This window comes from Thermobia domestica, chromosome 9, assembly GCF_964235325.1.
Source record: "Thermobia domestica chromosome 9, izTheDome1.hap1.1, whole genome shotgun sequence".
Lineage (NCBI taxonomy): Eukaryota > Metazoa > Arthropoda > Insecta > Zygentoma > Lepismatidae > Thermobia > Thermobia domestica.
In genome coordinates this window covers 201749412-201773187 of record NC_137462.1, presented here as the reverse complement: position 1 = coordinate 201773187, position 23776 = coordinate 201749412, and the positions used below count along the sequence as shown (strand labels likewise).

Sequence of the window (23776 nt, the reverse complement as noted above, 5' to 3'; positions counted from 1 at the left end):
TTGGAGTTCGTAGTTTTTAGAAGGCAATTTTCAGGGGAAAAATGGTGGAAATAATGGATATTTGAATGAAAGGAACTTCGTAAAAGTCATCAATGATCAAAATTTTTAATTGTGCCAAATTACACACAAAATGCACACAGATTGGCATTACACACAAAATGCACAAACAGGCCAAAATTGCACACATTTTGTGCAATTACACACACATTGGCAACGCTGAAAGCATGTTCTTAAATGCTTTTCCTAATTGCTGTGGACACAAAGCAGAATACCAGGTGAAATTTGTGCACAGGCAGCAATAGTAAGTTGTTCCATATGGCAAAGGTTAAACATTTCACACCATAAACTATACTTTTAACATATTCCTAAAAGATCAAGTGGCGTTAGGTCTGGCAATGGAGTAGGCCATTCAAGTGGCTCACGTATACCAATCCAAGACGCAATACTGTAAGGGAGCGTCATTGTGTTAAAAACCGGAGGAATGTACCATCTTTGATCATCGCAGCTGGCAGTATCTGTTCCTATAACACGGCGAGGCATCGTTTAGCAGTTAAAGTTTCTGGAATGGAAAAGGGACCGATTATTCGTGTTTGCCCCCACACCATAATCTCTGCACCGGTCATTTCGGAGGGATCTTTCCACGCAAGATTGTCAGATAACCAATAGCGCATGTATTGCCTATTAACCTCCCCTTTACGTACAACTGAGCTTTATCCGAATGGAGTATCAACATCATAAAGGTCTTTGATAAATATCTCACTTACAAAACTGCACTCGCCGATCAGAATAGTCCTGGGAGAAATATTGCTGCATTTGCACTTTATGCGGATACTATTTATATTTGCGCAGCATTCTGCACATTAAACTATGACCCACTCCACACTGCATTGATAAACGCGGTGTGTTCCACTGCGGTAATATCGAGGAGACCAACGCTACCGTAGCTGTCGTTTCGTCCGTGTCTGTTCACGGTCTTATGCTACTAGGTCATTACAGGACTGTGCCCGTCTTCTCAGATTTCGTTGATAACGGTGACAGTGCACCATTTTACTGAGGGTTAAGTCGTAGATGACGCTGATTGAAATTGGCAGCCACTGTACCGGACTCTTCCACCCCACAGTTTGATTAACTGGATAAGTTCCTCACGTGCTGACGACATGGTTCCACACCTGCAAGAAAGAGGTAAACATAACATTTAGTTGTCAATACTTTTCACCAAATTAAATTACATGAAATCTGATTTCATATTTGACATCCTGAAAAAAATTAACCCATAGTCATATATCATAATGGCGTTAAACAAGACAGCAGCCGTAAGCTAGAAATACTCCCAGAAATGTCTCCTAGGCCTAATGTGTATCACTCATATCACATTCGATGAAAATACATTCGTATCGACTTCAAAAAGAGTGGTAAAGGACCTTTGATACACACTGTATATCGTTGAAGTAACTGTCGACAATACCAGAAGCAGATATTAAACTTATTTCAAAGTAGGGTGACCAAATCGTCAACTAGAAAAAACGGGACACCTTTTATTTCTGGATTGGTTGCTCCCTAAATATATTTTTTAGCCTCTGCGTTCTCTCTCTCTTTGAATCTCTCAGAAAAAATGGCAAATTTACCCTTTTTCGTTTTAAAACCTATTGAAAAGGTCGTGGAATTAATTAGATAATAAGTAACTATCAGCAGCTAACGAAAAAATGAAATATTTGAAAACAACTAAAAATATACGAGCGCTCAAATTTATTCCCGACAGGATTTATAATTACTCTCAGCATCGGATTCTAACTTCTTTTATTTGCATTTTCTTACTTTTAAACATTATTTAATTTACAACTAGTTTTCTTTTCACTTTGACTTTTATAGTTCTATACTTCTGGTCAGGGGCGGATCCAGGACCGAATTCTGGAGGGGGGGCGATCACCCCGACCGCCCCCTGGATCCGCCCCTGCTTCTGGTCACTTTTCCTAAATGGAAGTATGTTACATCTTACGTTAGTCAAATCACGGAAACACTGTACTGTACTGATGACAGCACTTCGAGCTTCCACAGCCCGAAAGAGAGAGTAAAAACAGGTTACATTTGTTCTCCATAAGACTTTCAGCCCCTTGCACTGTCGTCTGCGGAGTGGGGATGCCTAGGAGGGAAAGTAGTGCAGCCACCACATCCAATATTGCAAACGTCGTAATGACGTTGCTCAGTAATTAGACATATTCCAATATAATCACATAGTTTAGAAAATAATATAAATTAGGAAATTTTAGCGATTCGAAAGATTTTTTGTACCCAATGTACGTAAATACGGGACATTTTGGCGTCCCGGGAGAAGTTTTCGGGACACCGGGAATGGTAGTGGAAAAACGGGACAATCCCGTTTTTACGGGACGGTTGGTCACCCTATTTCAAAGTGAAATAGCATTATGAATTCCATGGATCATTCGCTGCGATTTGCACTCCCTTCAAAATTATTAAGACTTAGTTTGATGAACTACAACATGGAGAAATATGTGTATCTATTTTAACTAATTGGTTCATTACTCAATCATTCGTCTCTTTTCTTATGAGCATTACTGAAATATTTATTTTAAAAGATGTAATTATCTTAAAATAAAATTCAGGCAGAGAAACAAAGAAAATTAATTAAAAATGTATCGAACAATAAACTATTACTGTTTTCAAAGCCAGTTTTTTTTAAAGAAATGTTTTTTTTTTTAAATCACGTGGTAGTTCCTTTCAAACGAAACAAAATAAAGAAAACACAAGACAGATATAGTAGAATAATTATGAAAATTTTCCTACTTTATAATCAAGACAAATAAAATTAACATGGAACACGAGAAGGATTAGCCATCATAGCTTTAACAAATCTGTAAATGTTGAAGGAAATAAGAAATATGACAATTTTAATTGAGTTGCCTTTCATAAATCTCTTTCTTGGCTCTCGCCTCCATAACTTTTACTCTACTCATTACAAACGAATACACAAAAGCATGTTTCAGAAAGAAAGGTTAGTCCGCGGGGAGTTGATGAGAGTTTAACATGAGATACTTGAATCGTATTGGTTAAAACAGTCGAAGAATTTAGGGGTGAGGCTATGAATCGAAAAAAGTGCTTCATTTATGTCTTTGACGCCAACTAGAGACTCGATGACCGAGTGGCCAAGGAAGAACTTTCACTTCCTTGTCCTTTCCTCTTGCTTCATTGACAATCTTCGGTTTTCTTTAGAACTGGTATACATAGACGACACCTTTTTGCGAAGTTTATCTGGTTCTAGAAGAAAGAGCTACTACATGTGTTTGTCAAAACAATTTTTTTGGTGATTAATTTTGTGTAAGCAGTATTTTACCTCCCGGTAATTCTTGAACTTGGTAACCAGGTCCTTCTCGGCATAGCACAAATGATAAAAAATGCGACACAAATCAGCACAAATTGAACACTAAATACGATGTAGGTATGAATCCATTCCGAGTTTGTGGGAGGCTAACTTCACACCTACCTCCACACAAACCCTATTCATGTTCTCCGTTTTGGGTATAGCACAGATTCTAAAACATGTGACACAAATCAGCAGAAATTGAGCTCAAAATTTTGGCATAGGTTTAAATTAATTCCGACTTGGTGGGAGCTAACTTTACGCCCCTTACAAATCATTGTTACTCAGTTTTCCTTTCTCGGTCACAGATGCTAAAATATGCGGCACAAATAAACATGAATTGAGCACTATATATTGGCATAGGTTGGATTCGATTATAAGTTGGTAGTGGTTTAGGGAATTAGGATTTAGATTTCAGGGCTTTCGATATGTATGACCATTTAGCCTGTTACGTATGAGGAATGCGTCCTTTGGTGAGCACACTATCCGAGGAAAGGGGAGAAAGAAAGGTTGGGAAAGAAAGGAAACGGCCTGGTACCTATAGATTAGGTACCATCCACCATTTGTCTCGTGTGAGTGAAGAAAACCCAGGAAAAACTTACTCAGGATGGCTGACCTGAAAAAGTTTTTCACATTCTTTCGACTGAGTGCCCTCACCGGGAATCGAAAGAGGGAGGTCTCACACTGCAGACGAGAGCAAGAGTTGGTGGTAGTGATGGGTTACTTCACATGCTCTTGAAATTATAGTTTTTCATTTTCTCCGTTCTGGGTATAGCTCAAATTCTAAAATGTGCGGCACAAATCTGCATAAATTAAGAACAAAATATCGGCACTGAACCAATTAGTTAAATAGATACACATATTTCTCCATGTTGTAGTTCATCAATAGAATTGAATCGAATTCGAGTTTAGGTGGGCAAACTTAATCCCTACAAATCGTTATTACCCATTTTTTCCCTTTCTGGTTATAACACAAATTCTAAAACGTGAGCACAAATCAGCACAAATTGATCACTTAACATTGGCATAGGTTTCATTCGAGTTCAACTTGGTAAGGGGGCTTACTTTACATCTCTCGAAAACAATTGTTATTCATTTTCTACGTTCTAGTTTTAGCATAAATTCTAAAACATGCGGGACAAATTGAGCATTAAATATTGGCGTAGGTTTCAATCTATTCCGAGTTGGTGAGGTAGTGTACTTCACATCTATTTGCAAACAATTGCTACTCATTTTCCCCGTTCTGGTTTCAGCAAAAATTCTAAAATATGTGGGACAAATCAGTACAAATTGATCACTAAATATTGACATAAGTTTGATTCGAGTCCTGCTTGGTAGAATGTCTTACTTCACATCTCTCCTCAAACAATTACTACTCGTTTTCTCCGTTCTAGTTCTAGCACAAATTCTAAAATATTTGGGATAAATCAGCACAAATTGAGTACTGAATATTGGCATAGCTTTCAATCTATTCTGAGTTAGTAGGGAGGCTAGTGTGAAGTTAGACCTCCACAGGTGTTATTGAATTTCTTCTTTGTTAACAGAGCACAAATTCTAAGTTTTACGGCACAAAGTAAGCACTAATTCGAGAAAATATTATTTAGTCTTTACTCAGAGGTGGGGGAAGCAACTTCATGTACCCCTTGAGATTTTGTGTCTTCTGGATGGTCATACAGACCAAGCATGCCTTTGTTTCCCAGATAAACTGACAAATAAACAGACACATTGTTGGTATATAAAAGTTTTGGTTGTTAAATCAATTCTTAATCAACCAATATAATTTTGTTTCTATTAAGAACGATGAATTTTATTATACTTTACGATAACGTAACAAGAACCACAATATCTATTTTCAAATTCGTTCTATTATCACTATTAATCGAACATCTTGGGCGTGTCACGTTTCTAACTTTCGAGTAAACTGGACAGGTAGGTTGACTATTCCCATGCAATTGAATGCAATGACACGTACCAAAAGAGATTTCCCTACCTTGTGCAGGCCCATTTCCGAAAGAAAACTACCTACATACCCTTCTGTGTTTCGATCACAATCCATTCCACCTAATAACTCATTTTCATTGGAAGCAGTGCTTTTCATTATATTCGCCGCAGACGCTTAATTATAACAAACCTTAGTGGATTAGTACTAGAACATTTTATTCAATTTTGAAGGCAATTTAAATATATTGATTCATTGATAAATGAATGTTGATCTTGTGATCTTGTAATTTTCTGCAAGTAAGATTATCTAAATTATTCTTGTTTCAAAACATCGCTGAAAACATATAAACATTCGCTTAACAAAGATATTTATCTAGAAGAAAAAAAGAGTACTTTTACATAATACTTCTTTTTTCGTCTTCGGTTAATATTAATATATAGCATGGCAAAATTAATGTATAACTATTCATTGACCATTATCATTGTATATGCCTAACAAAATAATGGTCATTACAGAAAAATATATTTTTAAATATTTGACATATAGTTTCTTTTCACTCACAGAATCCTGAATCATTGACAAAACTTTGGAACGTATTGCATAATGAATTTAGTTTAATATTTGGAGCTTTTTTTTTTCTCTAGCTGTGAGGCAATTCATATTAATTGAAATCATTAAGTACTTTTGAAATATGTAATATTCACAATTAAATGATTATATATATATATATATATATATATATATATATATATATATATATATATATATATATATATATATATATATATATATATACAACCAGCACCATTTTTAAATGCAATCAACTATTGTTATTTTTAAACTCATTATTTGAATTTATGTAGAAATGAAATCCTTAAGTTTTACGTCCCACGGTTATGCCGGTGAGGCTAAAGGAGACGGTGATTATGAGAGATGAGTGAAATGGTGGAATGAAGATAGTGGGAGGAAACGGGAGAGCCCCGAGAAAACCCACGAGCACGGTGTTTGTCCACCACAAAGTCCACACGGCGCGAGCTGAATTTATGTAGAATACGATTGTCCGTGTAATACTTAGAATCTATACGTAATGAATATCTTTAATTTTTACGTGATCTCTTTCTACTGTTATTCAATACGTAGTATCCTATTAGTTTTATCAATTTTCCACCCTGTTTTTTAAAAGTAATAAAACAGAAGTCTAACTATATTCACATAAGTTTTCCTGTATCATAGAACATGTTTCTCTTGCGTAAGAAAGAAGATAGCTCAGTGGTAGCGCACTCACCTCTAGTGTAGGATCCCTGGTTCAATCCCAGCCCGTGCTAAGTGGGTTTTGTGGTAGACGAAGATCGTGTGCGTAGGTTTCCTTGGAGTTATCTTCTTTTCTCATACTTTTTAAAAATCCATCATTATCATCCATCTCATCAATGCTGTCTTCCCTAGCCTAGGTGCATGAATGTGTGACGTCAAGGTAAAAAGAAAAGTATGCCTTGATCAGCAAACTTAATTACTTAAGATATTCCTGTAGTTTTTAAGATACAATTATATATGTCGAGATTAAAGGAACAAAGATTTCAAATTTTATTTTTATTTTCTACAGAAAAATACTTATTGTTAAATACATTTAAATGATAATTGGGAATCATAACCAATCCTTAATTCTGTTTGACTGAAGGCACTATAAAGATTCACTCTACAATTAACAGCAAAATTTTTAATGTTTTCTGTCTTCTTCCTATTACGATATAAAATTACATCAAAATGTATTTCATTTTATATAACTAACACAAAGGATGTTACCATAGATAGAGTTGTACCAAAGGATGCTACCAGTATTCTTGTAGATAGTGTTGGTACGATAAAAGTCTGCAACAGAGAGGTCCCGGGTCCGATTCCTGGTGGAGGCCCCGTCGAAAAATTGTAAAAAGCCTTTTCAGTCCAGCCATCCTGAATGAAGCTTTTCTCATTCACACCAGGCAAATGACGGGGTAGTACCTAACTTATAGATCCCAGGCCGCTTCCTTCCTTCCCCAATTATTTCTTTCTAACCTTTCCCTGAATAGTGTGCTCACCGAGGGACGTCATTCCTCATACGTGATGGGCTAACATGGTCATAGACGCGAAAGCCCAGAAATCTAAATCCTAAACCATAGGAATGTGCAACAGCTAATAGAGGTAGTTGGCGAGGGACAGTGAGTAGTAGTTTTAGGTGGGTATAGGGTCAAGCTCTCATTAACCCACAGGTTTCCAATTGTCTCATAATGCGAGGTCAACACCAAACATTTTACGCCTCCACCAGAAAATAAATTCTAAACATGTCTTTAAATCGGGATGACACACATTAATAATATTAAGTTCATTAATTACACTGAAAATAGTACATTTTGCATTAATTATTTAAAACATTTTAGAGTACTTAAGTGGTGTGAAAAAAAAACTACGTTATAAACAATTTTATAGTGTTAATTTACACCTATTGTAAATAAAAATGATAGAATGACATACATTGATACCATTGACTGTATCTTAACGAAGGCGAATTACAATATCGTAGCAGATTTTTTTTATATATATAACTGCGTTGATTTCATAATTAATCTTAATGTTGGACCAAAAAGAAAGGAGGTGATGCACCCTCTTTAAGTTTCAAGTTAACATCATCATATACGTTTGCATATACCTTTGGAAATAAACTGTTCCACTTTTGAAACTAAAGTCCTTGTACCTCATAAACGTCGAATAAAAACCATCCAAACATTTGAAGGCCGCTCCAAAACCTTACACCTCTCGCTCTTCTCCCGTTCTTCCCCGCTGCCTCCCCAATATTTCTTTTCTTTTTCGCTAAGTTGCCATGGTGACGGGGGCGGCGAAGGGGCAGAGAGGGGGGTGAATAATTGAACGGCAGGAGAGGTGCGGCAGTGCGACGCAGACCGCCCTCGTGAGCGGGACGCCCCATGAACGTCCGCGAGACACGGTTCGACCCTCTAAACCGATCCCATCGCGACACTTCTTGCTCTTTATCAACACAAATTGTAGTTTTTGCAAGCAGCGGAAAGGACACTGAGGTAAGTGCAATGCTAAAATACTTATTTATTGAGTTTTTGAATTGACAGTAATTGTAATAAAACAAGAAATAGAAATTGCTATATCGAATTGAATTGAAGCGTTCTCCATATGAGCAAAGCTAGCGACCGGTTGGCGGACGATTATCGATATCAAACTTGTGCACGGCCACCTCAACTGCGCACGGATTGCGTGCCAACAGACTAGGGAATGGACAGAACAATGGAAGGCAAAGAAAGAAGAAAGAAAAAGAAACATATTCTTCACCTGCAATAATAAGGGAATAAAGTGAAATCACAACGAAATATTTCTTCTTTGCATACCTTTTATGATAATACGTTTATCCTCGAGGTAGTGAAACGTCTCTATTCACCTTCTTGCGCTGATGTTAAGATATCTTTTTTGTGTTAAATACTAGAATTCATCATATTATTAGTAATATGATATACACATTGCGTGCTGAAGTTTGTGAGTGTAATGTATTACACGCAGGTCAGTGATATTAGATTACACGGGGAAAATGAGGTCATTCGATAAGCAATATTACTTAGAACTAGTACAAATAGTAAGCTTTGTAATCTTGTTTTATCATGAATTATCGCTGTTCAAAAAACTTCAATGTCCAGTGGATATATATATATTTTTTAACTTTTTAAGATTAATAATTTTTAAGTATCAATTTACTATATATAAATATCGAGCATAAGAGCTGATTATGTCTTGTTTTCTCGGAGTGATTTTCCACAAAAGATTAAGGGCTATTCCAAACCCGATAGCTTCTAATTTGTTTATGTGTGGTCAGAACATCAACTCTAATTGCCGTTACTTTAGCTTTTTAAATCGGAGTTCGCTGCTTCTTAATTTACGTATTTTGTGCAATTACGTTAATACTCGAGGACAACGTTCTGTTGGTATATTTAAAAGTAAGATGTATGGTTCGCTTTAAAATAACTACACGCTGTATAACTAAAAAATCTTATTATCTAGAGTAGATTTTGTTTCGCTTAGACCTAAATCTTTTTGAATAATAGTTTTCCCTTAAGCGCTTTTCCTTATGTGTTACTTAATTGTTTCTTTTAACATGTATTTATCCGTAGTATCCTTTCTACTATATTTCTTTTGAACACACATGTAGGTCTCAAATATCCCAATATAGCATGTGCTAACTTCAATGTTCTTTTGCCTCACTCAAGCTCTAAGACACGTAACAACAAATATGTAACTATAACAATTATCTATTATTCAATTGAAATGCATCTATTGCTCGCGTTACAAAACATTCTTTACTCAAGTAGCGGAGAATTCCTGCTTTTCTTTTTCCAACAAGCTCTACCGGGAATCAAATCCGGATTGCCACGCACCAAAAGCACATTTCCTAACGATTTGCAGATACTTAACATTAACCAATACAACTTACAACAAATAATTTTAAAGGCTAAATTAAGTTTCTTTTCCACTGCTATTAAGAAAGAAATCTTAGTTTTAGGATTACAAAATGCTGATATGCTATGTAACGTTTTAGTCATATACTACAGTAAACATAACCATACTTTAATATATCGTGTTTTGAAACTACATGGTAATATGTTTATTTATACAATAAAGATAAACTGTATAGAATACGAAATGGATTAATTATATAACATTTGCCAATATTGCTAATATTTTTTTAAATGCAAATTTATTTTTGTTTTCAGTAATGACAATATTAGATTATGTTAATATGTGTAGGCTTTAAAAAGATAAGTGTAACTACAAACCAATTTTTAGTTTATTTTTTACTTTTAATTGGTTGTTCATATGATTCAAATCAACAATTAGTTTCCACGAAAACTTTCTTGAACTTTCGCGGCCATTTACTTGACTTTTGTGCCAATACAGAACTAAAACGGAAGGTAATTTAAAAAAGTGAGATAAAGTAATTCTATTCATGTGTATCGTATTAAAAATATCTCAAGCAGGTTATGTCTGGAGCATCTACACTCAATTCAGCGATTTCAGAATATATTATATATACGGTAATAAAAAGGAAGGAAATATTTGATTTTCCAATTTAGTGCATACGCATGCATTCATTTCGATTAATTCTATTTCCTGCTCACTGAACTCAGCTGTTTCTTCCGGTGGTCCAAGTACGACACTTGTATTTATTGATTTTTGCTACGGAAGCGTGAATATATAGATTATGAAGTTGTATTTGTGTCCTATAGGAAGATAGTTGTAAACTGCATAGATACTTGCTTATAAGTCGTAACATTTAGCTGAAAATCTGAAAGATTATTGCATATCTTCCTGTCTTTACATGCGCATTATGTACGTATACAGTTTGTATTTTAGGTTAGTAGTTGTCAGGTCACCGTTATAGGTCAGTGTAACTAATAGATGCAAGGCTGTAATTGAATTACCTTATGCGAATTTCAACCCTACAGATGGCCTATGAGAAACATACTGAATTTAAACTTATATGGTCTTTGTAAACTTTAATATATATTATGAAGTATGCTTAAACGAATTCGATGCTATCAGTTTCCTTAAGAAATGGTTCCTATTTAATACTGGTTATAGAAACAATGTCTTTTCGGATTAGACAAAATTAAAAGTGTCATAATTAAAAGTGTTACCTACTACACTAACCGTGTGATCATATGGAATTTGATTACCAGTGACCGTGAAGTAATTTTTGTGTTTCTAAAAGTAACCTAGATAAAATGAAATCTTTCAGTTCTATGTCCCATGGTTATTCCCTCTACTCTAGAGTCATTAACGAATTCAAATTGATGGAATACGAATGTGGGAGGGAACGGGAGATTCCCGTGAAAATCCACGTGTACGATATAATTCATCAGAAATTCCCATGACCTAGATCAAATCAGGTATCCCTCACTACAGAGATCAGCACTTTACCACTGAGCCGTTATATCCCTACCTGACTTATATGTAACTGATTAAAAACTCTAAGCTTTTTACTTTTTTTGGAAAACCTTCTTGAGATTTGTTGCATCCAATAGTGTTATTGATACAGAAACCTACTTTTCGTGCCCCGTATTTTATTTACTACTTTTTATAATAAATGTATGAGGACAAGAAAGGAGAAAATTAGCGAAAATTAGGAGAAAATTAGCGGAAAACAAATGAGAGAATGTTATAAATGGTGGGGGATAAAAGAACAACTTTGCAGGATATTATTAAAAGAGGAAAAGAAACTGGTTGAAACATTGGCTAAGAAGGAACAGTATTATGAGAGACATGCTACAGGGTATGGTGGTAGGGAAGAGAGGGAAAGGGCGAAGGAGACTACAATTAATGGACGATATTAAAACCGAAAAATCACACGTGCAGGTGAAGAGGTAGCGGGGGACTTTTGTGCTTGGAAGCTTCACAGTTGCTGCAAGTTACCTATCAATAATGGCGGAATACATGTGATACTAATAATAAGTGCAAATGCGCAATGTATATAGAGTTTAAATTGTATCTTCTGAGTGAATCTAAATAAATAGTAAAAAACGAAACATATTAATTAGTTTACAAATATTCAAACAAGACACGATCTCTATGATTTTCATTTACCATTGTTTCGATTCGGATTACCCGACATTTAAAATTAAAGTGGTTGGACTAACGGTGGTTCAGATGTTATTACAATCGAGATTACTAGTGCAAAAGCGCGGATAGCATAGGGATATGTTGTAGGCAAAATAGTAAAATTACTAAACCATAGCAAAAAGTAACAAAAAATATTTCCTTGAAGTCTGAGGAATAGGTAACGAGAAAAAAATAATAACCAATCATTGTCTCTCTTTCGAATTACTTTTTTGAAACTCGGAACATATTGAGAGGTTCATGAGTAAATTCACGACTATCCACTTGATGTGACAAACCAAATAACAAATACGCCGGATACGCCAGGGTTCTCTAATTACTAATTTCTTACCCCAAAATACCATACCTACTTTCATACCAATTCCTGTCTTGTTCATATTTTCTGGTCTATCTTTCTGAATATTTGTTATATACTGTACCGTAAATTTTAAAAACTTATTACAGAAGAAAAGGAAGTCTAAAAATTAAAATACAGTAGGACGTCGATAATCCGAACGTCAAAAATCCGAAACGTCAAAAATCAGAACGCGGTCCCTAGAAGTTTTTTACATTTTGTCTTAGCGCAAGGGATAAATAAACAATAGGGTTGGCCTTCAGCGTTGTGTGAAGTCAGTGTTTTTACAAAAGATCATTCATATGTAATTGCTTGTTATACATATTTTTATTTTTATTTTTCCTTAGGCCTATACAAGTTAAGTTTTAAATGTGAGTTACACAACACTGTAATTTAGTATACGAGCAGGTTCTTCAAAAAAAAAAAAAAAAAAAAAATTAATGTAAGTAGCCTCACATACGGTATTGTAATTACTGTATGTACTGTATAACAACCAGTGTTTCTTCCAGACATGTTTTTAGGGGGGTATTGCCCCCCGGAGCTCTGAGAGTGCTCCCCGGAGGAGACCAAAATAAAACGTCTATAATATAATAATAAATAGAATAGTAACAGTAGTGCCCCCCGGAACTTTTTTCTGAAAGAACGACTGATAACCGCTGTATCGATAAAACAGCATACCGTACAGTATATTTAAGCCTAAATGGCATTTTCTTGGTCATTTTCGAAAATCCGAACAATTTGAAAATCCGAATTACCTATGGTCCCAATTAGTTCGGATTTTCGACTTCCTATTGTATTGTTCACATTTTGAGATAAATTTTGTCTAACTTAAATTGCAGGAAACATAAAATGATGCATATTGTACCTACATTCAATTTTAAAATAAACAAAAAAAAAAATAACGTAAAACATGGCCTAATTCTTTAATAAGTGATTTAAACTTTTTTTTACTGTTAGTTGGTAAATGATTACACAAATGTGAAATGGTAGGCTGAAAGTATTAAAACATACTTTTCTTTTTTTTTTACTTTTAGAAATAAGGCTTTGATAAAATCTCTCTTGACAAAGTCTCATTTTGATGAATGCGTTACAAGTCACGTAGATCATTCGAAAAATACACGGAATTATTTCTTATTTTGGGGGGAGAGGGAAAACTAGGCCGGATTGTGCGAAAACCAGATATTCGAGAGTTTACTGTATTAGTATTTCTGCATTTCATTATGAGTTATCGCTTCTGCTGTGCACCTGTATTTACTTATTTTATGAAATGTTCCTAAGTTAAATCCATTCACAATCCCTAATAGTAATACCACTGTTAGGGACTATTCTAGAATGCTTTTGCGCACACGTATGTGAAAGTGGGTTAGTAGCCAGATTGGTTCCTTTCTTTATCAAAGTTCAATACTCAAATTACAGTAACACCGTGCTTGTGGGTTTTCTCGGGGTTCTCCCATTTCCTCCCACTTTCTTCATTCCACCATTTCACTCATTTCTCATCATCACTGTCTCTTTTAGACTAACCGGCATAGTCGTTGGGTACAGTAATGCAGAGCCACCGACGGCTAGTGAAAGCGGGTTAGTAGCCAGGTTGATTTCTTTCTTTATTACAACTCAATGGATGCGAACCAGTGTTCTAGAACTCTATATTACTACACTTTTAGGTAATATTATTACAATAACAGTCATTAGTACTGTAATATATCCATAACAACAACTACTAAAGGCTATTACAATAATAAAGATAATAATAACATGTTGGCATACAGTGTTCGAAGTGGAAAAGAAGCAGAGGCGGTATCTTTATTACAATTTTGACTCGACATGCTGGCTATATAAATGTTGAAATGCAGTGAGGGTATGTTGCCCAAAAACTTGCATTTCTATTGCCATAATGATTAAAAACTATCGGAGAGCTTCTCTCTAGTAACGGATGGTGATATGGAAAGACTTTGGTCCACCGCTAATAACTTCCTGAAAATTTTGTTTTAAATGTCCCCTTGTTGTATTATATAGAGAATTATACACGAAAATGCTCAATAGCCGAATGAGGATATTAATAACCTCCTCCCACTCGGTTCCTACGGAAATACTCCCGGTCCCCCATCGACTGCAGGATATTCCAAACCCCCGGAAGGTCCTTCCCCACAGCAGACAACCCCTAAATCCGCCCATGATCAAAACACGGCATTTATATGCACTAATGTAAGAAGATACACTTACTGTACATAAAAAGAAACAATTCAATACGGTACATCAAAATATAAACTAGACGAACTTCTTTGAAGACGCCTCATTTTAAAAACGAAAGATAGGAAAAAGATAACAAAAATGTCGTTGTTGACAACTTAGAAATTATTTCTACATAAGAAATAAAATCATTTTATGTGCAAGACAATTCGTCAATTACTGTGTATAAAAATGGGTTTATTAACGGTATTTAACATCTATTTTCTAGTGACAGTATGTTTTAATCACTGAAAAAACTAGAGGCGGTATACCTTCATCACTGAAACACCAGAGGCGGTATTGCATACCACCGTATACTGCCTCAGTTCGACCACTGTTGACATATTAAAGAGAAAAACGAGCATTCTGTTTTTGAAGTCAGTATTGCTTTTCTTTCCACATTGAAGATAACGTGCTTAAGATAAGTTCAATTAGATGAGAATCTATGATAACATTCTGAAGACCATAATTTTTTTCCACTGAACACAGGTATTTTCTGAGAACCGGTTAAACCTTACGTACTAGTTTGTGCTGGATTTTAGCGAAAGGAAAGCTGCATGTAGTTTCAGTGTTCCAAGATCAAGTTATAAATGAGCGGCTTGTGCAAACATAAGATATGTTACATCTTGTAACTTTCGAGTAAAGAAGAAAACAAGATTCAACGTTTTCCTGTGTAATTCAATGAAAAATATCAAACAAGCTATCCCTGCTATCTGTAGGTAAATTTCTAAAATTAAACTAAAGCCTTTTCTATATCAAGTGTGCCCTCGGAAAATATGTGAAACATACTTCGGCCCTATCCCCACCGCCCTCTTAAAGAGAAAACCTTCCCTTTGCTTTGGAGAAAGAGGCGAATGATCCCGACTATGTTGCCAATTTTTCATTCAGTCGCTTGGTCTTGGTAAGTGAAGATTGTAGGCTACTTAGAATAGCTAACATGACAGTGCACAGCGAAGCCCATGAAAGAATTCAATATGGCAATCATGTCCGCATCCTACTACTGAAGGCTCTCGGCCACAACAACTTATAACTCCTGTTTCGAGGGAAATACGGAAAACATATATCGACAGCAGGAGCACACTTGAAAGAGGAAGGAAACTTTACCTACATATTCTTTTGTGGTTCAACCCCAACCCACACAACTTAATAACTCCATTTCGCCGGAAGTGACGCTTACGATTATGTCCTCCCGGGTCGCTCAAATACTGTATAAACACAAAAACTGAGAAAAGAAAGTTAAGCACTATCATCTTTCTCATATTATTACAGCAGCTGTTATTATAGCTAAAACAGCTCTGATCTCAATATATGCATTAAGAAGCAATTCATCTGTAAAAAAATGTATTAAACAAGAACACCACTGATAGCACTTTCCTATATGTCTACCATTTTGAATCATTCTGCAGTAATAAACTAATCTCCTTCTCATTTTCTACTAATGCTAGACTAATGCAGATTTCCATAACTGTTTATTGCCTATAAACTTAATTATGATACAGTAAAGAACAACTGAGGCATTGGATGGCAAAATGGTTTTTGAGACTTTTGAGATATTGAGACTTACGCCACTTTGTCGTGCAGAGTCATAGTAAATTCCAACTTACAACGTTCTTTATGCTCCCATCTCTTTTCCTATTTTTAACGCTGAGATACGCAACTTTGTCATCCAACAGGTGATGGTTTCAAGTTCACGGAAATGACTGAGTCTCATTTTTGAATTAAGATGAGTTACACCACTTCGCCATTCAACGCTTCAATTGGTGTTCACACAATGTAATCATTCTAACCACTGAGCCACTTTCCCACTGTTTTTTGTTTATATTTAATATTACTGATGTGAAATAGTTTTAGCAGATTCATCTCAAATTGCTCATAAAATCAGCAATAGTATTAGAGTATAATATTGGTTATTCCCGAGTCTTCGCCCCGCTGTACAGTATAAACTAATATTGTATTTAATTAAGAGCTGCAAATGTGCCACCAACCGCCATATTTACATAATTACTTGATGACTTCGTTATAGATGCAAGCCATGACGCAAATAGAGATATCTATTAGCGTCAGACAGGCAAGCGATAGCGGAGGTATCGCCATTTATTAGCTGACTATTCATTATTAAAAATATCTTGACGTTGAAACTAAGACGTATGCCGTTTATTCTTAGGATTGTCTATATATATATGTATGGCCGGATTTAAGGGTCCAAAGGTGCACGTGGACCCCCCTTCGTTGTAAATATACACTACTTAAACTGAGAAGCTAGCAGTGAAAAATAGCAACATTTTCCCAAAATTTCTGCTATCTTGTTTCCGTTTGAGCTTTAAAACAAAGGGAAGTTTTGCAAAATCGATAATTTAAATCAATATTCTAAAAGTTTAAAGAAAAAGATTCACCGAGAACATACACTTAGCATTTCCAGGGCGATTCCCCATTCACACTACAGATGCCTAAAGGCATTTAAAAAAAATCAATTCATTTCAAATGTATTGGTAGTTATTGGTGCACCCCAGTCATAAAATCCTGAATCCGACTCTGTATATATATAAATTCTGATGCATAGTTTACTAAAATATTTTTGAGATTGAATTAAATATGTCATTAGTGCCAACAAACGTCACTTATTAAGTTCCAAAACACGTCACCTATTAAAGTGAATTTAATACTAAAACTTAACCCATTAACCGTTTCATTATGACACTAGGACAAAGACAGTAATCTATCATTAATTATTAAACTCTTACTTTTAATCCTTTCAATTAATATTTTCGAAATTGAACTGTTTCTTGTAAATAAGTGAAATGAAATGACAATAACTTGTGGTAAAGGAATTTAATATTAATTTTTACAACCAAGTGCAACGTATGAGGCTGTATTGATCTCTTCTCTTTGCAAATAACAACAATTCGTCGCATGTCAGGGAAACCGAGTGTATAATCCAAAAGGAATTCGTAGTAGTAGTAGTTGTTGTTGTGTAATTTACTTAATGCGGCATGCATGCTCATTAACGTATTGCACAATGATATTACTTCTATTTATTACATAATGAAAGCCAAACATTTCAATTTCACTTTTCTTCTCAAGAAAAGTAAAAGTAAAGCCGTCATCCTTTAATTAAAGTGCGTTGCCTCACTACATATTGCTTAATAATAATAAATTAATTCAGTCTTTGAGTTTAAGGTTCAAAGGTTTAGGCTAAGGGAAACGATGACTAAAGCAAGTGAATCATGATTTAAGAATTGGTGGAATGATAAATTTGGTGGAAACGGAAGTACCCAAGAAACCCTACGGACACGATATTCTCCATCACAAATTTACTCAGCCGGGGATCGAGCCAGAGACCCCACGCAGCAGAGCTAAGCGCTCTACCATTGAGCCACCATGTCTGACAAAAGATTGCAACTAATGTATATTACGTACTTAATTGCCATCAAAATTATTAAAATTATTTTTGTTTTCTCTCGATAAATAATAATAATACAAAAATGGAACTTTTACAGACAATCAAACAAAAATATTATAGACAAAGTAAATTTCAAAAATCGATCATGGTAATGTTAGAGTAATAATTTAATTCTGCTGTATTGTTTTCAACAACAATTGCAATTAAATTTACTTTTTAATTATTAAAATAAATGCCACATTCCAAAACCCCTTATAGCTTTATGTCCAACGAGCTCTTTAGGCTAAACGAAATGAGTTATTAATGAGTGTGAATTATTATGAAAATGTTGATGAAATGAAAATGTTCGAGGAAACAAGACACCACCGAGAAAAACTAACATTTACGATGTTGTCCACCGCAAACTCACTTGGACAAGGTTGAATCACGGACCTCTAGCACAAGAGGTATGCGCTTTATAGCTTAGTCACCGTGCACCTCCAAAACTCTTTAAATTAATTTTAAAAATTTTTGTTCATGAGAACAAATAAATAAACGGAAAATTCGAAATTTCTTGAAGAACAAACTGACATGCTACAGGGCAAATTGTCGTGCAGTTTTCGGGAAAATAAAAAAAAAAAAGTTTTTTTTTACAGCGTTAAAAGGAATGTTGTACATTGCCAAAGATGTTTATTAACTAGTATATTGTATTGTATATAAAAAATACAATATTAACTAGAATATTGTGCTTATTGTTTTTTGTCTTTTGTTAATGGTGACACACGTGCGTGACACGTGTGTTCTTCAATAGCGACTCAATACTACAGACTTCTCTTGTTATTCTTGCACCTTCGAAAGAAACGCTCTTATCCTTTGACAATATACAACCCACCTTTCTTCATAGTTGTGCAGGGTAGCATATCATGTGCTGAATGCAAGATATTAATTGGGAAAGAAGTTAGGGTTTGGGAAAAATGGATTCGTGCTTTTTGAGGAACTAATGTAGGCCTACTTAATTTTTAGTTTGTAACTGTTCTTCATCTTATTAGCAGCTAAATAATGTCAAATGGCAATACTAGTAGTAATATAAAAATAAAATTACTAAAGTGAAACAAATTAAATTAAGTATATTTAGGGATGCAAAGTCTCGACGAAAAGGCGTTTTCGAAAACAAACTTGTTTTCTAAAGCTCTTTTTTTCTGAAAACATTTCAACTTCAGTGAAGAAATAGCAATACATTCACTTTCCTTTTGTATTATAACGCACAAAAAAAAAATTAATAACTGAATTCTAAAGAAGAAAAAAGTCATCAGAAGTTCAATATTCTATCACTTCATGAAAAAGAAAGGCAAATTGGTGGACACAATGGGTTTTATAGTTCGAACGATTTGCTTGTATAGCTATTAGAGTAATGTTTTAGTGAAAATTCAATAACGTTAGCTGCAACTGTTCTGCAAATCTAGTAGTTAGACTTAGTGGAAGGAAATTGTTATTGAGAATTTATGAACAAATTAAACTTGCAGCTAGTAATGTTTTTGAAGCTAAAAACATTTTATGTCAGAAGTTACGAGGAAACAAGTTTATTTATCTACAGTGTGACGAAATTCCAGCTATTTCTTGATGGGAGTTATTCTACAACTAATATGGAACGAATTTGCTCTATAAACGGGGGTCGCAAACCAATGGTTTTGGCATAATTTGTGAGTTTGTGATTCTTTTTTTTTTTTTTTTAAGTTTTGATTTAAAGCCAAAAAATTTCATAATGCAGAATGCAAATTATGAAGAGAAACTACTCCATCCTGACCACTCAATTTACACTTTTCGACGAGCTGTTGAATGAAGTACACATGCCCAGAATACAGTGATGAACATGTCCAGAACTACCATAAAGTCAAATATGAATGAGTTATAAATCGCATATCATGGTATTATCTTTTAACAAATTCTGTATGTCGAAGCTAATAAATCAAAAGTAAATTATGACAATCGGTGCACAAGCTTCTACAATGACGGTTAAGCTTTCCACAAAAGTACAAATATTGTTATCTTTCAACTCACTACGTGAGGAACATTCCTTGAATGACGAGGATTGTGATGATGTTACAAATGATTACAATACTCATAGGGCCCCTAAGGATCAGAACTCAAGACAATCTAAAGAAAGGGCACGCCACACTACAAAGGATTATGATTAAATGTATGGATGGGAATCATTAATAATCATTTGATCGGGCCTTTCTGCCGCGAAACTTAGACGGCGTCATATATAAAATGGAATGTTTTCAAGAGAGGAAATGGTCATGCTGCGGGAGGTTGTGTCACTAGCCACAAGCAGAAACATGATGGCTACCCAGCTCACTTTAACCGAGGCGTGTAACAGTAACCGGACTATAATTATACAATCAGATGGGTCTGTCGAGGTGACCCGATATCATGGCCGGCGTGAAGTCTGGATTTAACGGCATATGATTTCTACTAGAAAGATCTTTATACTGCACACCAGCATCTTCTGTAGAAGATATAAGAAAGAGGAATATATAAAGGTAGTCGCTCGGCACATAAATGACACGTTTTCAATGTAAGTAACAGTGATTGAAGTACATCATAGGCTGCGTGCTCGCATACCTAACCAAGATTTATAATTTGGAAACGTATTTTGGATTTGTTTCATTAAACTTGATTACTTTGTATTTTTTGTTCCATTTATTTCTCTTTACAGACAGCTTGCTTACACTCATGTGAATTTACGAATCAAATTACAAATAAGTGCTACAGGACATTGTAGATTGTTTTCTTTTTAACTTAACAGCATTTGTACCTTTGCGAAAAGCTTATGAACTGAGGTTGTCATTTTAGAAATTTGTACTCCAATTGACATAATTTATTTCTGAGTAATTCGCTTCGATATAATTTGATTTTACGTAATACCATGATTTTCGATTTGTGACACATAAATGTCTGGATTTATCGTAATTTTGGGCATGTTCTTTCTCTACAGGAGTACTTCATTTGTAAGTGTTCGAAATGTGTGAATTTAATGGTCAGAGTGGACTAGTTTTTTTCTTTTAATAATTTACAGTTTTTGATAGTAAATGGACACACTTTATATAAAATGAGGAACCTGAAAATTACGAAAGAAAATACTGATTTGGGACTTTTGGTTCATGGTGATAAATTTGTTCCAAGTTTGTTGTGGAATAATCCTTTCAAGGAATATATAGAATTTAAAGTCTCCCTGTATATTCATAGCATCTATCGAGGCCGTTAAAATTCGAGCGGAAGAAGGTCAAGATGCTATACCCAAGTTTCCATTTCCGATATAACGTTAAACTGAAGTTCCAATATAAAGACAATTACACCACTAAAAGAATACATTCTCTAATACAAATTACAAAAGTCAACACAATGTGTATATGATACTGGCACTCTTTTTAATAAATACTAAACCACATTTGTTGAAGCTTAAAATATCACTCATTCATGGATAATATTTATATTCCCGAGCTCCAAGGCTTACAGATACATTAATTCCTTTTTAATTATTATTATTAATCTTTCAATACAAAATTTGTTTCTACATGGTTTTTTACAACCCAGAGTACAATTCCTAATCATTCAAATCATTTAACTGCTTGGTCCATCTCTAACCTGTATATGTTACAATTGAAGAAGTCATATGTAAAAACCGCACAAGTTCACTTCTGACCGAAAATGAGTTAAGACCAGAATAGTGTTTCCTTATAATGCCATACATTAAAATAGTTCTGTTGCAAAACAACATAAATTTCCATTAGGAAGTTCGTAGAATCTGATGAAAATTAAAACAGTTGCAGAAACAGAACTCGTTCTGTACCAAATCAAAGTTGATTTTTATCAAAACTGTGTTCATTGGACTTGTGCACTTTTGCATCAGCTTAAAGAATTTCCGACCCGCTTTCAAATGATAATTAGTTTTGTTCGCAGCAGCAACGAACGACATACTTTTTAGCTTGGTAGAAGTTCGATTTTCTCGAAAATTACACATGAGAATTTGAACTCAGTCAAGTTACATGTTTTATCAAATAATATACATATATATTATCATTGGAAAATATTTTAGGTAAATAAAAATTAAACTATAAGAGTTATGATACTTTAGGTTATATCACATTACCTACTATGTACTATCATCTTACTAATATCGTAATGAAAAATATATTTAGTATCTCAGTAAGTGTCACGGTTCTTAAACAGTATATTATTTTTAGTTTTTCTTTATTATTCCAAAACCTACGCATGAGGATTTACGCCTAGGCATTTCATTTTGTTCAGCTTATCGAGATTTATTGATTGATACGTTTTATTTTTCATCAATCTTTCTTTTACGTTAAACGTTAATAATAGTGAAGCATAGAGGGTCATTTTGCACTTTTCTCGCTCACGCTCGCGCCCACTTCTTTCGACTGGGCTCGCCCTCACTTCTATCAACTGGGCACGCGCCCATTTTTTTTCAAATGGTCTCGTACTCACTCGGGCTCACGCTCATTTCTCTCAACTGTGCTCGGGATCACTTCTCCCAAATGGGCTCGCGCTCACTTCTTTCAATGGTCTCGCACACACTCGGGCTCGCGCTCACTTTTTTAAACTGGGCTTGCTCCCACCTCTTTTAAATGGTCTCACGCCTCACTTATCTCAATTGGGCTTGCTCTCTCTTCCCTCAGTTGGGATCGAAATCACAAGGGCTCGCGTTCAATTATTGAGCCTGAGCTCGATTGAGCGCGAGTACCGAGCTCGCGAGCATCTGGTTCGCGAGTTTGGACACCTATGTAGTGAAGAATAATTTTATTGACATTCAAGTACATTTATAATATTCTCAACAGTAGTTCCTGAAAGTTCAAAAGAGGCATTGAAAATATCTCTTTAATAAATTCAATTATGATATGTAATGGTAATTAGATTAATAAAGACAGTGAATAACATTTGAAAGGTGCGCTGCATCTGTAACATATAAATTATACAGAACAAATCCTTTCTAGTAACAGTTTTTGTTTTATGAATCCAGCTTTTCTCTTGCTATTTTAAATAAACTGCAGCAGAACAAAAAGAAACTCCAGAGACTAGAAAAGAATCCTCCCAAAAAATAACATAAATTGGGTTGTGTCGCTGACGTTGCATTTTTATTTCTTTGCTTTCGAACAACCTACCTCCACACTTTGAATATTATTAATATCGACCGAACACAAGAGAGAACCAATATGGAAGAGCAATTTTCTGCTGACGCTAGAAGCGGTTATGGCAAATGGGAATGTTATGGTGAATAGGGCATTGACTTTCTTTGAAATGTGAATCACGTGACCTGAAGCTTGTCACATTCATGGCTTAGAAAAGCGAACAATAAAAAATAGTCGTCATCAGTTGATACTCTCGCCAATGTTTCTTTGTATTTTTGCAAACACCAATAAATATGTGTATTCTATCTTTCTTATAAAACGCGGAGTCAGTTTCAGATTTACATGATCGTTTTTCCTTACCAAAGAAACAGTGTACGGAAGCTTTTATGAACCCAACATTTATGTAAACACAGTGTCTCAATATAGGTGATTCACCTTCGAAGAGATGGAAGCTTTTATGAACCCAACATTTATGTAAACACAGTGTCTCAATATAGGTGATTCACCTTCGAAGAGATTCCCGGCGGGAGCTCATGTGGTTTGGATTCCACGTTAATCATTAGGTCCACGTATCATATAGCCTCGCTGCTGAACGGAACGCTAAACTAAAATCAACTCAACTCACCTTCGAAGAGAATATGCTCCTTTTTCGATCCCAAGTCCCATAAAGTTTTGGTGCTCATAGAGTTTCTTCAGTTTTGTCATT

General features: G+C 34.9%; 1 protein-coding gene across 1 annotated transcript in view; it reads left to right on the top strand.

Annotated features, from left to right (window-relative positions):
* The first annotated feature begins 8244 nt into the window (after positions 1-8244).
* eag (potassium voltage-gated channel protein ether a go-go) overlaps positions 8245-23776 on the top strand; it is a 750678-nt gene continuing 735146 nt past the window's right edge. The window contains exon 1 of the mRNA XM_081725716.1: positions 8245-8383. The gene's annotated coding sequence lies outside the window, so the exon portion shown is untranslated. The remainder of the gene's footprint in view (positions 8384-23776) is intronic.